Source organism: Gracilinanus agilis, chromosome 1 (assembly GCF_016433145.1).
Source record: "Gracilinanus agilis isolate LMUSP501 chromosome 1, AgileGrace, whole genome shotgun sequence".
NCBI lineage: Eukaryota > Metazoa > Chordata > Mammalia > Didelphimorphia > Didelphidae > Gracilinanus > Gracilinanus agilis.
Window position 1 is genome coordinate 443,750,886 of NC_058130.1, and position 21,380 is coordinate 443,772,265.

General features: G+C 37.2%; 1 pseudogene; it reads right to left on the reverse strand.

The window, feature by feature from the left end:
• Positions 1-20,530, reverse strand: part of LOC123252705 — a 196,220-nt pseudogene extending 175,690 nt beyond the window's left edge.
• Positions 20,531-21,380: the final 850 nt, after the last annotated feature.

The window sequence follows — 21,380 nt, forward strand, 5'->3', positions numbered from 1 at the left end:
AGGTAGATAGGGTTAGTTTTAGGTGATTAAAATAGTTAAATTAGAGTTTAGGGTTGATAAGATAAGTTTCTGACTTACATTACAAAATACATTACAACATACATAAGAAACATACATTACATATAACATCATATATTGCATATTACAGAACATATATCACATAAATTTGTAAATAGATATGTAAATATATGTAAATAGTGTGTATTATAGCTAGGACTACAAAATTGTATTATAGTGTATGTAGATGCATGTTATATGTATGTAAATATTGAGTATATATGTATAGAACACATGTATATGTTGTATGTGCATTATGTGTATATGTGTAAAATTATGTATGTAGTTATTATTTAATACTAATTCAGTTTTTACATGCATACAGTTCTATGTAAAAGTTCAGTTTTTAATAATAGGAATAAGGTTTTAATTTGGAATAAGATTGTTTTGAATTTTCATCTACTTTTAAATGTATTTTGCATAAATAATTTTGATGGATTGGCTTAACTTTTATGTAAAAACTTATGCAATGTTGTGTCATGTATACTTTTTCAAATTTTTTTCTAAGTTTGCTGTTTATGCATTACAAGAGTAATATAATTTTTCTGTATTAGTTTATAAGAATAGTATTTTAGGATTTTACTGTTTTGCAAGTAATTTGTGTTTATATTTTTATTTTGATGTTTTTTGCTTTTGCATATGTTTGATTTGTACTTTGAACTTTGTAACTGTTCATTGTACTGTTCCTTTTTCCTTTCCTTGACTGAATCCCTAGAGTAAGGTGGTATTAGATAGGATAAGATAGGTAAGTGTAGGCTATTTGTTATTTTGGGTAAGAATATTAGTCTAGGTGAGATAAAAGTTTGTTAGTGCATAAATACCAAAATATTGTTTACAACACTATTTTGACTTTGGGCAAAGGGGGGAAATGTTATTGGGAAATTGAGGAAAAGCAGGAAATGCTGCAAAGCAGAGACAGGAATGATTCCAGAGCTATGAAGTGAGTTTCTGCTGGGAACAGTTGATCTCTCTGGAGGGAGTCAGTATGTGGACTTCTCCTGTGAGCATTTTATCTCCTTGGAAGTGGTTGAGTATATTTGACTTCCTTAGGTGGACTGAGGGTTGGACCATTACTCCCTTTCCTTGTGACTGTACATCTGGTTCCTGTTTGTGTTCCCTGATACTCCTGTTCTACTGAGACTCTTACCAAACTGCTGAAGCCATCTGTCAGTGAGAACCTCTCCCTTCTGAGCCCTTGAACCTGCTTACCTTCCAGCCCTTTTCCTACTTTAGTTACCATCTAAGGTGGAGAAATTTGGATAATGAGGTATAGTAGGTGTTGGGATATTTACGTAAAAAGAGCGTATAGTTTGTGTAGATACAACTTGGTAAAGACAATTACTGAGTTTTGGTACAAGGTTTAGATACATCAATTAATCATATTGTCACAATCTCCTTCCCTTCCTGTCCTTACTTTAATAAACACTGGTTTACATCATTGAGTATCTTGTCAGTTTCTCTTGGTGGCCTTTCCAAACCTGTGTACTTCTGATAACTGGCCCTAACAACTTATCAGAAACCTATACCAGCAAGCACCCAATTCACATAATTTTTTATTTCACACCCAAAGTTCTAAGTGTTACTGTCTACTTTCTTTTAGGTAGCTAGGTGGCATAGGGAATAGAGTGTCAGGCCTAAAGTCAGAAAGACTCCTCTTCATGAGTTCAAATCTGGCCTCAGAGACTTATCAAGTGTATATCCCTAGGCAAGTCTCTGAATTAATTTGCCTCAGTTTCCTCATCTGTAAAATAAGCTGGAGAAGGAAATGATAAATTACTCTAGTATATTTGCAAAGAAAACCCTGACTGGGGTCTGTTAATTGGAATTTGGGAGATGCCATTTAAAAGTATATATATATATATATATATTTTCTATGGACACGTGGGGACCTTAAAACTACATTTCCCGTGATCCAACAGGTTTCCTGTTTTGGATTAGGTATTCAAGGTGAGGGACAGGTTTAAATAGGGAGAAGTGACTTTGAACTGGTCTCTTATCTAGCAGGCGTGCAATACGAAAGGTAAAGATGGCTGAGGCGGCAGTTTGAATATTTACAGGCACGGTCTTATATATATTTTACCAGCATGGCCATGGCTTTNTGTCAGGCCTAAAGTCAGAAAGACTCCTCTTCATGAGTTCAAATCTGGCCTCAGAGACTTATCAAGTGTATATCCCTAGGCAAGTCTCTGAATTAATTTGCCTCAGTTTCCTCATCTGTAAAATAAGCTGGAGAAGGAAATGATAAATTACTCTAGTATATTTGCAAAGAAAACCCTGACTGGGGTCTGTTAATTGGAATTTGGGAGATGCCATTTAAAAGTATATATATATATATATATATATTTTCTATGGACACGTGGGGACCTTAAAACTACATTTCCTGTGATCCAACAGGTTTCCTGTTTTGGATTAGGTATTCAAGGTGAGGGACAGGTTTAAATAGGGAGAAGTGACTTTGAACTGGTCTCTTAGCTAGCAGGCGTGCAATACGAAAGGTAAAGATGGCTGAGGCGGCAGTTTGAATATTTACAGGCACGGTCTTATATATATTTTACCAGCATGGCCATGGCTTTAATTAAAATACTAATTTCTATTATTATATCAATCTTTATCATTTTTAATTGCAACAGGTCATGAAATGTTGGACAGGACTAGGAATAGCTGAAAACATCTTTCTTCAATGAGTTCAAGACCTGACTCATAGTCTTTCCTTGACAAATCTTATACCGTTTCTAAAATCCTTTCCTCCCAGTTCTTGAACTTACTAATTTCTTATAACCCAAACTACTTTACCTCAGCTATATACAGAGATGATTGTATATTTGACCTTTCCATAATCTAGAAACACACTGTTTTATGTTCATTAACTCAGATTTTTTTATATCTTATTACAGTTTTTTTTTATCATTAAACCTCTAACTCTCTATAAAATATTTATCATATTGATTGAGACCTCCAAATCCTTTCTCCCTCACCTCTGTACTAGGCCATTAAATGGGAGTCCTTGTTTTTTCTCCCAAATGGGATCAAGATATGCTTGGGTGAAAACTATGTATCATTTTCTTTTTAGTCCCTTTCTTTTTATCCTACCAATGATTTTTCCTTACTAAGCCTCCATCGTGTAATATGACCACAATTCAATCTCTTCACTCCTACTCACATTATTCTGAATAATCCTGAAAAGACTGAATAATCATGGAAAGAAAAAACCATGATGATTTGAGTTGAGATCTCAGTGAGACAAAGCAAAAGTTTTCAACTCTCCATATTTCTTTCCCATTAGCCTCAGGGGATTTTCAAACCTTTTTTTTTTTTTTTTGTCATCATTAACCTCTTAATTTTCCAACTGTGACCACTGGCTCAGCTGAAAAATTTGCCTCTTATTTCCATGAAAAAAATTGAGGTCATTCACACAAGATTCTCTCTTATCCCCCATTTATCATATAACATCACTCAGATCCCTTCTGAAACATTTTCCTCTTTATCCCTCACATGAAGTTTGCCAAGGTAAACTCCAATGCATGCACAAGTGATCCTATTCCATCTCTTCTCCAGAAGATTGTTTATAATCAGCAATCTCTCCCTTTCTTCTGGATACTTCCTTATTGCCTACTATCATTGCTATGTCTTCCCTATTTTATACAATACTTCACTTGATCTTTTCATTACAGCTAGTTACCACACATATCTCCCCTCTCATTTGTGACTGAAGTTCTTATAAAGCAATCTATAATTAATAACTTCTATCATTTTTAAAATTTTTATTTTTAATTATCTTCTCAAATCCTAGAATTTGGCTTGTGAGCTTGTCATTAACAAATATCATCTCTCCAAAGTTATCAGTTATCTCAATCCACAAATCTAATTGATCTTCCTCAAATATTATCCTTCTTGACAACTGCAACAGAGTCTGGCTCCTTCTTATCCTTAACACTCATTCTCTCCAAATTTCAGTGACTGTACTGTGCTCTTGCTCTTGTCCTATCTGACTGAACACCTTTTCAGTCTCTTTTACTTTATCATCAATAGCTAACAGAACATATACCCAAGACATCTAATCTAGTTTCTTTTCTCTTATTCCTATGCACTATTACACTTAATGATTGAATTAGATTCCATGGATTTAATTATTGTCTCTTTGTAGAAAAATTTCAAATTGATTTCTCAAACCCTAAAATAATCTCTCAACTCTCCTTTTTCAGATCCAGATGCCTATCAGAAATCTCAAAATAGATATTCCACAAATAATTTTAAAATTGATGTCTTTTATTTAAACATTTCTCTCTTCCTAATTTCCCTAGTACTTTCCAGGGATACCCTATCCTTCCTGGCCCTAAGGCTCAACTTACTACCAAAGTGACATCATAAATTCCTCTTTCATATCCTACACGTCCAAGTAGTTGTGAAATCCTATTTACTCTCAAAAGAACTATTGTATAAGCCTCTTTCTCCCCTAACATTGCAATCAACCTGATTCAGCCTTCTGATAATCAGGACCTGCTTGGAATACTACATTAGATTGGTGTTTGGTAATCTTGGCTCAAGTTTTATCCCTATTCCTTTCCATCATCCACTTAGCTGCATATTATTCAATAAACTCCATTGGTTCCCTATCACCTCTGGGAACAATATAAAATCATGTGAATACTTGTTCATTCTTCTCCTTTCAGCCATTTCAGTCTTCTTATATCTTACCTCATTCCAACTACTCTGAGATCAAGTGATACTGACAACAATTTCCTGGAATCAATGCGTTTTCATTGGCTGTCTTTCAATTCTTGAATTACTTAACTTCTTCACTTTTGCCTCCTGGTCTCTTGGAATTCCTTTAAGTCTAATCTCAAATTTTACATTTAATAAACAGCCTTTTCCTAAATTCCCTTAATGCTAATATTTTTCCCTGTTGATTATAACCAACTAATACTTTAAATATCTTTTTTTTAGATAGATGTATACATATTTTCACAAACACTGAAATGTGAAATCTTTAAGATACTTTTTTCACCCTCAGCACATAATCAGAATTCTATGTGCATCATAGTTCTTAATAAATGCTTAGCAACTATGGAATATGTGTATGTTAGAAGTAAAGAATGTTATAATTGGCATTTTCACCTTATGAACTATGATATATATATATATATATATATGTATGCACACACATATACACATAAATATGTATATATAATTTTTCCAGAATTAAAGGTGGATACAATTTTTAATATTCATTTTCTGACATTTTGCAATCCATGCTCTATCTCAATGGTCGGCAACCTTTTTGGCCGTGAGAGCCATAAACATGTGTGGAAGGAGGAGGATGGAGGCAGAAGGTGCTGGAATATTGGGCGGGGGCTGAAGGGCCCCCTGGGGCACATCCTGGGGCTCTTCCCGGACTGGCAGGTCACGAGGTGGAGCCAGATATGGCTCGAGAACCATACATTGCCAACCCCTGCTCTATCTCTACTTTTCTCTGATCCTGTTTTATGAGAATGCAGGTAATACGATGTAGGTGGTACTTATATTATAATGCAATACATATTGCCATCTTTGACATGTTGTAAAACAAGATACATATAGCTTACACTAGAGAAACATTCGCAGAAGAAATAAAATGGAGAATGTAATGTTTCAATCTGTCTGCTCCATCTATAATGTTGGATATGTTTTTAATCATGAGCCCATTTGAGTTGTCCCAGATCATTTCCTTGTTGAAAATAATGAAGTTATTGACAGTTTATCATCATACATTATTGTTTTTAATATGTGGAGCACTCTCCTGGTTCTGCTCACTTCTCTTTACATCATTTCATGTAAGTATATTTTAGTTTTGTGAGTGTATGTGTGATTTTCTTGTTTGTTGTTCCTCATGGCAGACCTAACCAATATGTTAGGGATAGATGAAAGAGTAATTTTAATCATTCCTTTTATACTCATTAATGAATGTGGAGGTTTCAGAAACTATGTCTTGTTTGTTTATATTTAAATACATGACATGACATGTATATATTTTTCACCCTATTCGGCTTAATCAACTAAAGTACTTTTACTTAGATGATAATAGCTAGATAATGCTTTAAGGTTTTGGAAAAATTTTTAAAAAGTTATTTCAATAGATAACAACAACAACAACAACAAAAATAACCTGAGATGAAGGTGTTATTATTATTGCAAACTTATAAATGAAAAAATTAAATCATACAGTAAAGTTTGAGGTAGATATTTGTACTTAGGTCTTCCTGATTTCAAGTCCAGTACTCTAAATACTATGTTACCAGCATCCAGATTTGAGTTATGGTTTGAAATAATTTATACATTTAATCTTTCAATAATTCAAGAATTTATGGCTCAGGGAATATAATTATTCTTCCAACCAATATAAATTAAACTCTTTGGGGACTTTAGAAGACTCTTTTATGAATTACTCTGTATAGCATATGTTTAGCATATATGATGTACATACATATGACATATAACATATATGTCATGTGTATAACATATATGTCATGTGTATGTATAAGCAAAGAGACAGGAAAATAGCCGTTTGTGATAAAAAATAGCCTTGATGATTAAAATTATTCATGTGTGTGTATGTGTGTGTGTGTAATCTCTAGGCATTTGCAGATGAAGCTTTAGGGTCTTTTTTTAGGTTTAGTTTTAACCAGTGAATAATAAATATCAACAAAACAATACATATGAAATAAAATATATACACACATACATTTATAAACATATATGTATATGTATATATATATATATGTATATATATATATATACAAATATAGAGACAGGATACACACATACATGTTCCATAAGTCTACTTTATTATTATATATTTTATATTATGTTTTTATCATATTTCTCTTTATGTTTCTCTTTATATATGTTTATGTATTTCTCTTTATACATGTTTATGTATATATATGTATGTATATATATGTTTCCTATGTTAATAGTGAATACTTTAACACTCTCCTCCTTTCCACATCTTGAAACCATTGACTTCCTTAAAAGTTGTTATGTTTGTAATAACAGGGATGTTGGGAAACTGATGATTTGGCCAGGGCCAGTTGCCTGCAAGACACCCTTCTCCCCCACACACAGGCTTGAGTGAGTGGGGAGGGGCAAGTGCTCCTTGTTCTCCAACCCCTCCTACTCAGCAGTAGGTTTTCAGTTGAATATGGAAGCAGGGCAATGACTTCTGACAAGGCTCAGTAAAGCTAATCTCTAATGATGTTCTCCTCAACTTATATTCCCCACAGGTCTGATTGAGGACTGAGTAGAAGCTAGATATCTTGTGTAATGCAAGGTGGCTAACAGAAACTTTTTGCTTCTAATGGTTACAAAAAGTCAGTTAAACGTCTTAGAATCTTCAGAAAGTCAGTTAGAACTTAAAGCTGTAGAGGTGAAGTTCCAACTGAAGGGGCTTTTGCCTTCTGGCTTTCGCTGTGGCTGGAGGCTTTTGCTTTGGCCTTTCAGCTTGGCTTTGCTTTGGCCTTGGCCTGTGATTATTTTGTCTTGGGGAAATTTGGACCTATCTCATTTCTCTGGACCTCTCCCTGATCTCCCATCTCCATCCTTCCCCATCTGTGAATTTCCTGTGGATCCTGGGTAGAAGGGAGGATTTGGTGATTAGACATTGTGGATTTAGTTTCTATAGGCTAGTAGAATATCCTCAAATAAGTTACCCCTAGTTTTAATGATTTGATAAAGACTTTACTTAAAAGGCAGTAAAATCTTCCTGACTGGGAGAGCTGGACTCGCTCAGTCTAAACCTCTCTGCAACCCATCCCCCACCATCACCATCTACCTAGCCACAGTTAGAAAATCCTAAACCCCTGTCCCCTTCTGACTGACCCTGGTATTAATAAATCCCCTTGTTACCTATTCAAACCCTCCGGTGAATCATTGTGTCGAAAATTAAGACAAGGGCTCAAGGGGAAAGAATCATTTTTCTTTATTTCTTGAGAGAACTGGGGCATCCATCTTGGCAGTAAGTACCTTCCCAAGGACTTCCTCCAGCCATTAGTTTGACTGGCAGGGAGAGGCCCCCTGGGCTCCTCCCTCAGGAGACTTGAGAAACTAACAAGAAAAACCCTCCAGCCAAACCTAAACATTTCTTACTGGCCCTAATTTCCTCCCTTTATCCTCTGCCTCAAGCCTCTGAGAATAAACCTGTTTTAGCTGCCCTCTCCTACATACCCCATTTCCTTTATCTCCTATATACTTCCCATACCTTCATTCCTCTTCCAATCTCCTTATAATCCCCTAATGTCCCCATTTTCTTTCCTCCCACCCAAATTGTGTTTCATTGACCCTACTCAGGTTTACCATATTTACTTTTTTGATAACACTTGATGTTAAGGACTGAGAAGTAACAGACTTCTTAGGCTGACAACTGTCAGGAACCAAGCTTAATGGCTGTAGTGAGTATACCCAAATATTACACAGGCACTGTTATTAAAGATAAAGCTTATATTGATAAAAGAAAGAAGGGGAAGGCAAGAGTGGGTAATTAGGATTTGGATAAGAACTGGGAAGCCCTAAACTGTTGGGTTGAAGCTTCCCCTCCCCCCTCCCCCAGAAGGGAGTGGCAGACCTTTAGCTAACTTGCCCTCAAAGCTAAGAGTATTTACTTCTAATATCTAAATAACTAAATATTTTTATATTGATGCTGGAAAGGTCTAATCCTACTAGACAGGCAAACTCTTGAGTAGAAACCACAATGGCTTTTGCCGCTATGGCCTCCCAGGTGAACCCCAAATCAGGAACAGCAAGCAGAAAGATCTGTTCCCCTCAACCCCCAGGAATCAACTGTTTAACTCCCTACCAATTGCCCCCTCACCCAAAGTTCTCCAGGGGGGGTCCCCTGGAATTCTAGGTGAGGCTTGACCCTGTATTTTGCAGGAATTCCATCCTGCTGTTTTCTACATTACAGTATTCTCCCCCTTTTCTAGTAGAAATTTCCACTGAAAATTCTGCAGGCTTAAGATATCTCAGCACAGTTTACCCTTTCTATACTATAACTAAGCAACTTCCTAAATAATGTCTTATCCCTAACACCTTAATAGTCTTGGTATTGCTATGGCTTATTTTACTATCTACCCATATCTAAGGAGGGGAAAAGGAAAGTTCAAACACTGAAAAATGGGTTTTGGTATAAAATACAAGCATAATAACAAAAGTAACAGAGTAACAAAAGCAGAAAACCAAATCTGCAACAATTATAAGTTGTAATCACTATACCTAAAGCATGCAATGTAAACATCTTTGAAACACATTCAAACACAAAATTGCAAAAAAACTAAAGTGCTTCTTATCTTGCTCCTAACTCACAACAAAAGGAACATGGTAAAACTCTATAAGCAAAGTGTTATAGAACTGTCTATACATTTAACTCTAAGTTTTAATGTTAGTACCTTACTTAAGCTATGTTAATGTATTAATACTTCTAAGTTCTAAATCATTAGTATGTTATCTTCTTAGTTTTAAGTGTGTACCAAGCTATATACATTACTTATTCTCATAGACTATAGTGACTCTCCCTGACTAACTGTATTTCAAAAGTCCCTAAAGCTACCTTTCCCTAAGCTATTAGTAACTCTATACTATGTGTTAGTAATTATAATTCGGCTATCCACAATGCCTATTTACAGATGGAAGTTATCTTGATGTCTTCCAAATAAAAAAAAATGGATCTTTTGATATGTTAGAGATCCTAGGATACCCTTCCATTATATACAGATATTCACATGTAATATGTATGTATAATACATATATAAAAAGAGACTCTCATTTATCTACATGAGGTCTATGTGAAAAGGTAAACAATCAATTTTGTGTTGTGTTCAATGAAATAATGAGTACTGATGCATGCACATACTTACCCCTTACTGCATGGATCTTCTGGCCCACTGGAGAACCACAATTCTCCTTGTGTAGCCTATGTGGTGTGGCATGCAAACTACCATGTGATGTCTCATTTGTGAAATGTGTGTTTATGACATGATATTATTGCCTTATGTATTTCTTCCTTCCAGTCTTCTCCCTGCACAGTACTCAATAAAGATTAAAAAACTCTTGTGATTGTCCATTCCTTCGTGCCCCCTCTGCTGTGAATTTCTGCAGCTTGTAGCTTCTGTGTTCTTCTTTTCTTCATCTGTACCGCATGCACACTTGTCTGTTGTCCATCATCTTGGTGGGTGGTTAGCTTGTCATCTTCTTAATCAGGAACATTAGTCGTTGTGATTTAATTATGTTAACTTCCATTGTGTTGTTTTTGTGTTGCAAAAAAATTTCGCAGGTTTTTTTTTTTTTTTTTAGATTTCAAGCAGTTCTTCAACAGTACATTCTGTTTGCTGTGGATCTGGCCGTGCATTCATTTCATGTTGCTCTAGGTCAGTTGGTTCTTCATGGTGTTCTTCATGTACAGCATGTTCTTTTACAGGTTTCACATGTGTGATATGGAACCAGGGGTCTCTGTTCTCAACTTTTAAGCATGTTGGACTAGTTAATAGCGCCTAGTAAGGCCTAACCCATTTATGGTCTAGAACGGATTTTCTTGCAAAGTTCCTTATGTAGACCATATCCCCCGGTTTAAGCTGATGTAAGCTAAAGTCTAAAGGAACTCTCTGGGTTAACAAGCCAAGTTTGTGCAATTCATGCAGTCTTTTCTTTAAAGCTTTTATATATCTATATAACTGACATTCAGCTCCAAGGTGTGACAAGAGAGCTGACTTCTGGGATGAACTATGCCATGGAGCATGGCCATACAACAGTTCATACGGTGACAATCTTGTGTCACTACAGAGTTGACTTCTTAAATAAAAGAGAACAATGGGGAGTGCTTGTACCCATTTCAGATGGCTTTCAGAACACACTTTTCAGATCAGAGTTTTAATTCTCTTATTGCAGACCTCAATTTTCCCTGAGGACAAAGGGTGATAGACTGAATGTAAGCTTCTATTTATCCCCAAGGTCTTATAAATTTCATGCAAGATGTTTTGGGAAAAGTGTGACCCATGGTTCGAATCAATTCTAGCTGGTACAGAAAATCTCAGAACTATCTCTCTCAGAAGTGTCTTCACCACAAAGGCTGAGTTGTTTTTCTTTGCAGGGAACACTTCTGGCCATCAAGTCAATCTGTCAATGATGACTAGGGCATATTTGTATCCTTGACAATTGGGCATTGATATATAATCAATTCTGCAAGCACTCAAATGGGGTATGTGCCAATTGTCTGGCTCCTAGTCCCTTAATTCTGGTCATGCCCTGGTTGTACTGCAAGCAAACCTTGCATTTCTGGCATGTTCTAATTGCACAAGTGGATATTCCAGGAGCCGTCCAGTGTCTTCGAATGCCATCCACCAGGGATTGGGTCCCATAATGGCCTTTGGCATGCAATGCATTGTGTAGGGTATTATATAAAGATCTTGGAAGAATGGGTTTGTCTTCACTAGAAAACCACACACCTCTCACTAATTTGGTCCCTAGATTTTCTACCCAGTGCTTCACTTCCCTTGGGGAGTATGCCTGTTTTAGATCTGCTTCATCCACCAAGGAGAAGTTTAGCACATGGATGCGATCAAATTGGGTACCATATTTGGCTGTTATATCTTCTCTCCTGTTTCCTAATGAGACTTCATCAACACCCTTTTGATGTGATAGGCAATATATCACTGCCACTTCTTTAGGTAACTGGACAGCTTACAGGAGTTGGTTTATGAGGCTATCATAAGCTATTTCCTTCCCACCAGCAGTTATATATCCCTGATATCTCCAGATATTGGCCTGTGCAATGGACTACACTAAAAGTGTATTTACTGTCAGTAAAAATGTTTAACCTTTTACTCTGGCCAATTTCTAGAGCTCCAGTGAGACTCAGGATTTCAGCACCTTGAGCACTCATGGACTTTGGTAGAGCTGCATACCATAAAGTCTCATCTTGAGTTACTACAGCTGCACTGGTATACTGTTCCCCATCTACCACAAACGCAGAACCATCAGTAAACAAACAAAGTCAGGTCTGGAGAGACCAAAGGGATATCAGTAAGGTCATCTCTAGTTTTCTGAACTATTTCCAAGGTATCTGCATAGATATGGATGGGTTCCCCTTCTAATGGTAAGTCTGGCATCAATGTTGCTGGGTTGATCTCCTTACAACAATGGAAATTTAGGTTCTCATTACCCAGCAACACAATTTGTTATTGGGATAAGCACTGGGATGTAAACACTTTCAGGTTGCTCTTTTTCAAGATGGTGTCTACTTGATGAGGTGAGTACAGCATAATCCTGCATCCCAAAACCAAATCTGAAGATTTCTTAACCATTAGGGCAGCAGCTACAATTGCTCTCATACATGGTGGCATCCCTGTAGCCACAACATCTAGCTGGGAGCTATAATAGGCTATTGGTCTGAACTGATCCCCAGGAGTCTGCATTAATATAGCACTGGCTCTTCCCTTGTCCTCATGCACAAACAGGTGAAACGGTTTTGCATGGTCAGGGATACCAAGTGTAGGACTTGACAACACAGCTGTTTTCAGTTTTTCTATCTCATGCTTGTGCTCCTGTGTCAATTTTAAAGGTTCTGAGACAGTGTCTCAGACAAGTCTGTCAGAGGTTTTGAGAGCAGACTATAACCAGGTATCCACTGCCTACAGTAACCCATGATTCCTAATATTGCACGGACCTGCTTCTTGGTCTTAGGCATGCACAACTTCTGTATATGTGCAACACTCTTTTGGGAAATCCATCTTATACCCTTCTCCAACACGAGGCTAAGGTACTCGACTTGTGGCAAAACCCACTGTAGCTTGGCCCTGAAAATCTTGTGTCCCCTTTTGCATAGCTCTTGTAACAGATATTTGCTGTCCCTTTGACACACTGGAGCATTTGGTGACATCAGCAAAAGGTCATCAACATAATGCACTAGTTTACTCTCAGTGAATATGATTGACTCAAGATCTCTTTGCAGGATCTGGCAAAAGATATTTGCACTTTCTGAAAATCCCCGTGGAATTCAGGTCCAACAGAGTTGCTTGCCTTCCAAGGAAAATGCAAAAATATTCTGACTGGACTCATGTAGTAAAATATGTACAGCACAGGTCTACGACCGTGAACCAGGTTGCATTGCTTGGAATTTCGGCGATGATATTTGCCGGGCGAGGTACCACTGCATGTCCCTTCTTAACAAAGTTGTTTGCTGTTCTCAGATCCTGCACAAAAATGTCATTGTGTTTTGCCAGTTGGATCTTTCTTTGGCTTTGTAATGGGAATAATAGGTGTGTTGTATTTGGACATAGTATAGACCAAAATGCCTTGTTCAAGGAGATTTTGAATAATGGGCCTGATACCCTCTGTGGCCTCTTTGCTCAACATATACTGAGGGATTCTAAGTGGAGTGCCCTCTTTCACCTTGATCTCAACAGGGATGGCAGATTTTAAAATCCCCATATCAGTTGAATGCTTAGCCCAAACTGCCTCTGGGATATCTTTCAGTATTTCAAAGATACTCCCCATATGTTGTTCCTCCTCATCACCCTCCACTTGCCCTAGGAAGAGCAAGGGATGGTGCTTGAGTGACTGTTTGGGTAAGTGTAGGAATATCTGGCCTGACTTATCACACTGGATGGTGGCACCTAATTTACAGAGAACATCCATCCCCAGGAGGTTGGAAGGGCATCTGGGTATCAACAGAAAGAAATGATCTAAAGTCATTGGGCCTATTTTCACCATCTTAGATCTTAGCTTGGGCACCACTCCATTTGCCCTGTAGCTTCCTTTACTCTCACAAACCCCATTAGTGCACAATTTTCTGGTGCAGATTTCAACACAGACTGGGTTGCTCTGGTGTCAATACGAGCAGGATAGATTTGATCTCCTATTGTCACCATAAGCAAGGGTTTCCTGTCTTTAGCTGTCTGATCAACAGGTACCAAAGTTATTTCTATCTCAATTTCCCCAAATCCCATTGATCTTGTTCTAGGTCTTCTGTCTGTGCTGATTCAGGATTCTGTGAGTGTAATGATGGTAATTCTCCTTCAAAAGTGGCTTTTTGGACTGCCTGTGCCTTAATTGTCATCCCTGGACCATTCATGGGCCTATCACTGTCAAGGTGTATCTCAGTTTTCCCAGACCATGAGTAAGGTAGAGTGTCCTTCTCTTCACTGAACATGCTTTGCTTGATTTATGCAAAGTTAGATTCAGGAGAGGTATTTCTCTGCATTAAAGGAAATTCTTCAGAATTGGGAATATGTTTTTGGTTCATGACTACATCCCAAAACTGTGAGTCTATGCCTTCTTCTTGTATTTGTTCCCTTGACTCCATGTCAGTAACAGGAAACTTAACTGCATATGTACTTTGCATAGGAAACAAAGTCAGTGTTGTAGATTCTTTCTCCATTCCTATTGGTGTCATTTTGTTTCTCTCTTAGCTACTGACATTTATAGAATCGAATTCCTTTAAATGCATTAACTCAGAATCTACTCCAAAGGCAGCTCTCTCTGGAGTATCACAGGCTTGAAAGTGTGCTATATCTTCATGCACTTGACCCTGAAGTAGGCTTGGTACAAATTCCCTAGCTCCAGGATCCAGCTTTAAAGTTCTTTTAGTATTGTAGCTACTAGACCTTCCATGTTCCCTTCCAGCTTCCCTAGTTGGTAACAGAGAAGAGGTTGTGCCTGTGTCTGAGAATTTAGCACTTTCCTTCTCAATGGTCTGCAGGAGCTCATCTCCCTTGTTGACACTATCTGTTTTTAAGAGATCCCCATTAGAACACCTGTCTAAAATCATTGCTCTTGTTGTTTGGCCTTGCTGTACTACAGATTGATGTAAATTATCTGCAGTCTTACTATAGAATGGTGTTTCTTTACCCCCATAGTGAGAATCAATGAATGCTACCTTATTCAAGCTTCTATCAAGAATTTGTGTAGATGTGCCTGGTTCCCTGTTAGTGTTTCTCACATCACTGTTTCCTTTCCCATAAATTCTCTCCTTAATTTCTATTATAACCTCCTCCATTTGCAACTCCTCCTCAGTCAATTCTTTGTAACTTTGTGTTACATCCACCAATCTATAATTCTTAATTTCTTCTGCACCCATTTTGTCTTTCCCACATTCCTCTGCCACATCATTGTCACTGCCCTTATCTGTTTTTTTTTAACCCTTGTACTTCGGTGTATTGTCTCATAGGTGGAAGAGTGGTAAGGGTGGGCAATGGGGGTCAAGTGACTTGCCCAGGGTCACACAGCTGGGAAGTGGCTGAGGCCGCCTTATCTGTTTTTGCAACAACTAAGGCTGCTCTCTCAGTTCATAAAGTATGAGGTCTGTCTCCTTGGGACAGGTATTCCTCCATTTTTGATAAACTAGTGGAATTACTAAATTTGGCACAGTTATGGTCACAACATCTGACCTTTACTTTATCACTGTATCTGTTGTTGTCCCTGTTGTTGTTACTATTATTGTTGTTGTTGTATCTCAAATTATAATAGTTATTTCTCCTGTTGTTATTATTATTGCTCCTATTTCCAAAATTTATTTGGGACTTGAACCTACATTCCTGAACTATGTGGCCAAGTTTTGAGCATAGGAAACACTGCTTAACCACGCTGTTTGCTCTGCTAGAAGATTGCCTAGGCCTGCTCTGGCTCCTCTGATTGTTGGACATTAGAGCCATATTTTTAATCTCCTCTATTTCCTTGGCCTTCTGAGCTTCTTTCAATTGCCTCTTCAGCTCTGCAATCTTCCTATCCTTTTCAGAGGTCTTTGATGGCTTTGGTTCACTATCTCTAGATTCATGGACATATGCAGCTGTTTTCCTTATCTCCTCAATGGGCATGGTCTTCCATTATGGGCAATGTAACTTGAAATAAACCTGGATGTAATTCAGACTGCCCTTAACAAATTGCCTCCTAACATGCTGGATGTTGTCCTGAGCAATCATGTCCCTGAAACCCAGGATAGTTTAACCAGCCTCTAATAACCTGTCCAGATAAATACTTGGGTGTTCCTCCTCCCCCTGCCTTAATTTTTCAAAGGACCCCCATGCATTAGATCTTCTTGTATGTAGCCTCATTGCTTCTGCTAAGTCCTCCCTGCACCTTCTAAGAAAGATCATATTAGCATGTGAGGACAGCTCTAAGTCTTGATGATGTTCTGGCCATGAGGCAGGATTGGGATTGCTTCTAGTTTTGGCAATAAATTTTGCCACATGTATGTATCATAAAATTCTATAACCTGCTTAAAAATTGGAGAACTGTAATTAACCAAAAGGTGGCGCAAGTCTTCCAAATCCCATATATCAGGACTCCAGAGCACCCCAGTGTAACAACAGCCCTGTTGATGAAGCCAGCCATAATGATCACTTCTCAACTAGGTTCTGAAGTAAAAATCCTAGGCTGGCTGGCCAAAACTGTTATGTTTGTAATAACAGGGATGTTGGGAAGCTGATGGTCTGGCCAGGGCCAGGTACCTGCAAGACACCCTCCTCACACACACACAGGCTTGAGTGAGTGGGGAGGGGCAAGTGCTCCTTGTTCTCCAACCCCTCCTACTCAGCAGTAGGTTTTCAGTTGAATATGGAAGCAGGACAATGACTTCTGACAAGGCTCAGCAAAGCTAATCTCTAATGATGTTCTCCTCAATTTATATTCCCCACAGGTCTGATTGAGGACTGAGTAGAAGCTAGATATCTTTATTTTAAGGACTGAGAAGGAACAGACTTCTTAGGCTGGCAACTGTCAGGAACCAAGCTTAATGGCTGTAGTGAGTATACCCAAATATTTCTCAGGTGTTGAGAGCCATTGGATGTAGAGAGCCATTAGAGAAATAGGATCAAATTTAGGGCCTGTTATCTGGATTCCCTACGTGACCAATACAGGGTGAGGCAGTCTTTGTGTTTGGTTCTGGTCACCTGAGCCTTGAAAAGCTCTGGTACCAGCAGGTAGGTTAATCCAAAAACAACTTGATCCCTCCAAAAGGCTATTAGGAGTCATTTAGAGAAGCAGAGTTGGTAATAGATATTTTATCTGGATCCCATTACAAAATCATCGGCAAGTAAAACTGTGTGTATGATTTTTCTGCACTGCATGTCAGGATGCAGACAGAATGGGCCATCTAAGGTAAAAATCTGAGGCTCCTCTTTTGACTCAATTTTAGATCCCCACCTTTCTTAATATTCTTATTGGAAAGCTTTGAGTCTTTAGCAGACCAGCATCTTCTGAGTTAATGATTTCTCTCCTTGATAATTAAGAAGCCTGAACCCTAACAAACATTACTTAGATAAGACTGAATACTTAGATAAAACTGGAGCCTTTAGTCTGGACTTTATTTGACCAGGTGCAAACCTATAATCCAGGAGGACAGAACTCAGTTAGTGAGCATCTCCATAAATATTTCCACTCCCAGAATTATCCCCTACTAATTGATGATTGGAATTTGGCCATTGTCTTTGTACTTATACCTTTACTCTTTAGAATTTAATGGGTTGTTTATGATTTGTTACCCCTTCACAGCTATGACTCTTTCTTTGTGTTATTTGTTTAAAACCAGTATAAAATAAAGTCCAAAACCCATTGTGTTAGGGCAGCATGGGCTAACCACTAGTCTGGTTGTTCTCATTTTCTTTTTCCTATCTTAACAATCAGATGCCATAAAATGCCACCCAGAACCCTTACCATATAGAGGCTGGTTCTCTATACTCAGGAACTGTTATTAAAGATAAAGCTTATATTGATAAAAAAAAAAGAAGGGGAAGGGAAGAGGTGATAATTAGGATTTGGATAAGAACTGGGAAGCCATGAACTGTCAGGTTGAAGCTTCCCCTCCCCCCCCAGGGGGAAGGCCATTTTTTATATTACAAAGTGTACCACAAAAGTGATCTCTTAAAACAGTCCTTTTGTAATCTTCCGTGTGTTTAATATTTTCATCAAGAATGGTTACAATGAAGCCTGTGACCAAAAAGATAACCAAACATTTACTCACTACAAATGTTTCTGTCTCTAAATCTTAAAAGAAAGGAACTTTGTTCCAAATATAGTGTAATCACTACTGGAAACCAAATATAAAAAGGCATAGTCTCATCTGCCTGGCTAAAAAACAACAACAACAATAACAATGAAGTCCTGCATAACTAATACTTAAAAGTATTCTTATCTGTTCTTATCTTCAACTGTAAATATGTGCTTTACAGGCTTGTAAGTAAGAATTTGAGAAATAAGATTTCCTTCATGTTTGTTAACCTATACTTACAGCCTCAGTGATTAAAGACAAATACCATTTATACCCAGGCAAGGAAAACTAGAAGGGGAGTTAGAGAATGTGGGTGGTGGTAGAGATAATGTACCACAAAGTACTCAGAATCAGAGGCTAGGAAGGATGAGTGTTAGGTCTAATGTAAGAAGAATGTGACTTATAATTTCTCCCTTGACAGCAATTTGGACAAAGAGCCAGAGACAGCTGAACTCCCTGTTCTCAAGGTTAGAAATCTGAAGTTGTTTAGAATAACAACATCAGAGGTCTATTACCTATTGCTAGCAATATGTTCTCTTGGAATAGAAATGTGAAGAAACATCATACTCACTACAAATTATATTAACAGTGCTAATCCACAACTTTTATCATTACTTGCTTCCCAATATGATGAATGTTGTGTATATGCTCAGTATAAACATTAAAAATGATACATATTAACAAAAGAACTCTTGAATACTTCTAGGCATGGAACTATCACAAGTGTCAGTGCCACCATTCAATCATATGGCTTAGTCTTTCTATTGAACAGGTGGAAGGAACTGTGGTAAAATGAAAATAACTCTTATGATCAGAGGATTATGAAAGAAGCCCTGCTTCTTTCCCTTACTACCTCTGAGAACATGAAAAAGTCATTTAAACTCCCTGGGATTCACATTCCTCATCTAAATGTTTGGGGTGGAATGGGTATAAAGAATTGACACTGCTAAGCAAAAGGAAAAAAAAAACCTTTTGGTACCTAGTTGGGACCTGCAGCCTGATTAAATGCTAACTAACTTTACATGAATTTTGAGTTTCAAAATCCAAGTATGTGGAATAGTTTGAAGAATGAAAATATGGTTTCCAGGGAAAACAATCTTGTTTGTAATGAATTTTGCACAAACCAGTGGAGTCATGAAGCCTGTAGCTAAATTGGAATGATAATATGGAAATCTGTAGAAATGATAACAAATACTCAGGCAATAACCCACATCCTCACATAAGGTCCAGGTTCTGTCATTAAAATAGGAATGATTCAGATTTACAGTGCTAATAAGGAATCCCAAACCTTAATAACTAAAAATATGTAAATTAAAAATTAAAATATTTATGAAGCTGAAGGGTCAAAGAATTTGTATAGTTTTTTTATATTAAAGGTGTCTTGAAATCCTAAAATCTGGAGTATTGTCTAAGAGCAAATTATGTATCCTACTTGACTTCTGATCCTGAGGAAAATAGAAAAGAGAACATGGAGAGATATTTCTAGTTAGCTTTGGTGAAGAAAATAATATTTAAATTAGGTAGTGTAATAATATATTGGACAGCCATGTTGAAGTCAAGATGATGGACAGTTACCTAGGGCTCTATCATAGATAAAGAGACTTGTACAAAAAATATTTATAGCCATGCTTTTTGTGGCAGCAAAAAACTGGAAAATGAGGGTATGCCCTTCATTTGGGGAATGGCTGAACAAATTGTGGTATATGCTGGTGATGGAATACTATTGTGCTCGAAGGAATAATAAACTGGAGGAATTCCATGTGAAGTGGAAAGACCTCCAGGAATTGATGAAGAGTGAAAGGAGCAGAGCCAGAAAAACATTGTACACAGAGACTGATAAACTGTGGTAAAAATCGAATGTTATGGACTCCTGTACTAGCAGTAATGCAATGACAATCTGGAGGGATTTATGGAAAAGAACACTAAAAGAACATTATTGCCTTCAGAAGAAGAGCAGTCAACCAAGTTCTGTTCACTAAGTGAAACAAGTTTTCCTGTTTTATAGAACCACTGACCTTCAAGGGAGTCAATGGCACTAAATGTCGAACAAGAACCACATTGACCCTGATTCTTAATAGGAGTTACATAGTCTTTCTCTCTCAAATCTACAGATTCAGGGGTCTATGAAAAGTGATTCACAAAACAGAGATCCTTTGGTCCTCCTCTGTGATCCATTGAAATTATAGCCATTCATCACTTATTTGAATTCTTCAGTGGTCATGTCACCAAACTTGTTCATTCCCATCTGGAAACTATGTTGGCCAGCTCTGTACTCCAGATTGTGCTTTTCAACCATTTAAAATTCTTCTCCCATGTTGTTCTCCTCCAACTATCTTCATTTGCTTCATAAGTCTTCTTATGTTGTGCTTTCCATTGGTAACATTGGGAATCTAAAGCCCAGTAAATTTGTGGAGTGTCAGCCACTAATCCCAAGCATAGGGAAGCTAAACACAGGTAGAAATTCATGTTTTCAACCCTGAGTGTCTCAGCAGCACCCTGGAAAAAGTGGGACCTATAAAGAAACTTAGGGGTCCTGATGGCAGCATACTGGACTGGAGATCCAACTGCTCCTCCTTTATAGCAAAATCCCAGGCTGAACCTGTAGGTCCCATATCCCAGTGTGGCAATTGTGGGGACCTGCCTCTGTCTGTAATATTTATTATTGTGGAAAAAACAGCTCCTTATTTTATTAAAACTGAGACTTCAAAAATTACTAAATGTCATTGTTTCATAACTGTGAAAAGTTCATTAAGTCATGAATAGAGTAAAATTTTATAGCAAACATAGTAAAATTACTTCTAAAAGTCACACTAGAAAATCATCCAAAGTACATATTATTACACTTCATATTCTGATGCTTGTATAATTATTTTGAATGAATGTTATTCTATACGAATATGTAATTTAAGAAGGAAAAATGTAGGGAAACAGAAAATTGCTTTTGAGTAGTTAAGGCCCAAAAATCCAGAATATTTACTTGTAGTTCAATGTAATAAGTTACAAAATTTATCATTTTTGAAAGAATTGCATTTCTATACTTTGCATTTATTTTTATTTTCTATCTTAATGACTAATAATTTGTGGCAACAAATGTTTTTACCAAATCAAAATGATTATAAATGATTTATACAAATGTTAATGACAGTGGAAAATTATTTTTGAAAATGTGTATGTACATACCAACATTTTACACAAAAATATGCACATCCACATATATAGACATACTTTAATTCATATATAAATAAATATACATTGTCTAAAATATCTTTAAGTACTTTTAAAATATTTTGGATGAAAACTGCACTAAATATATATA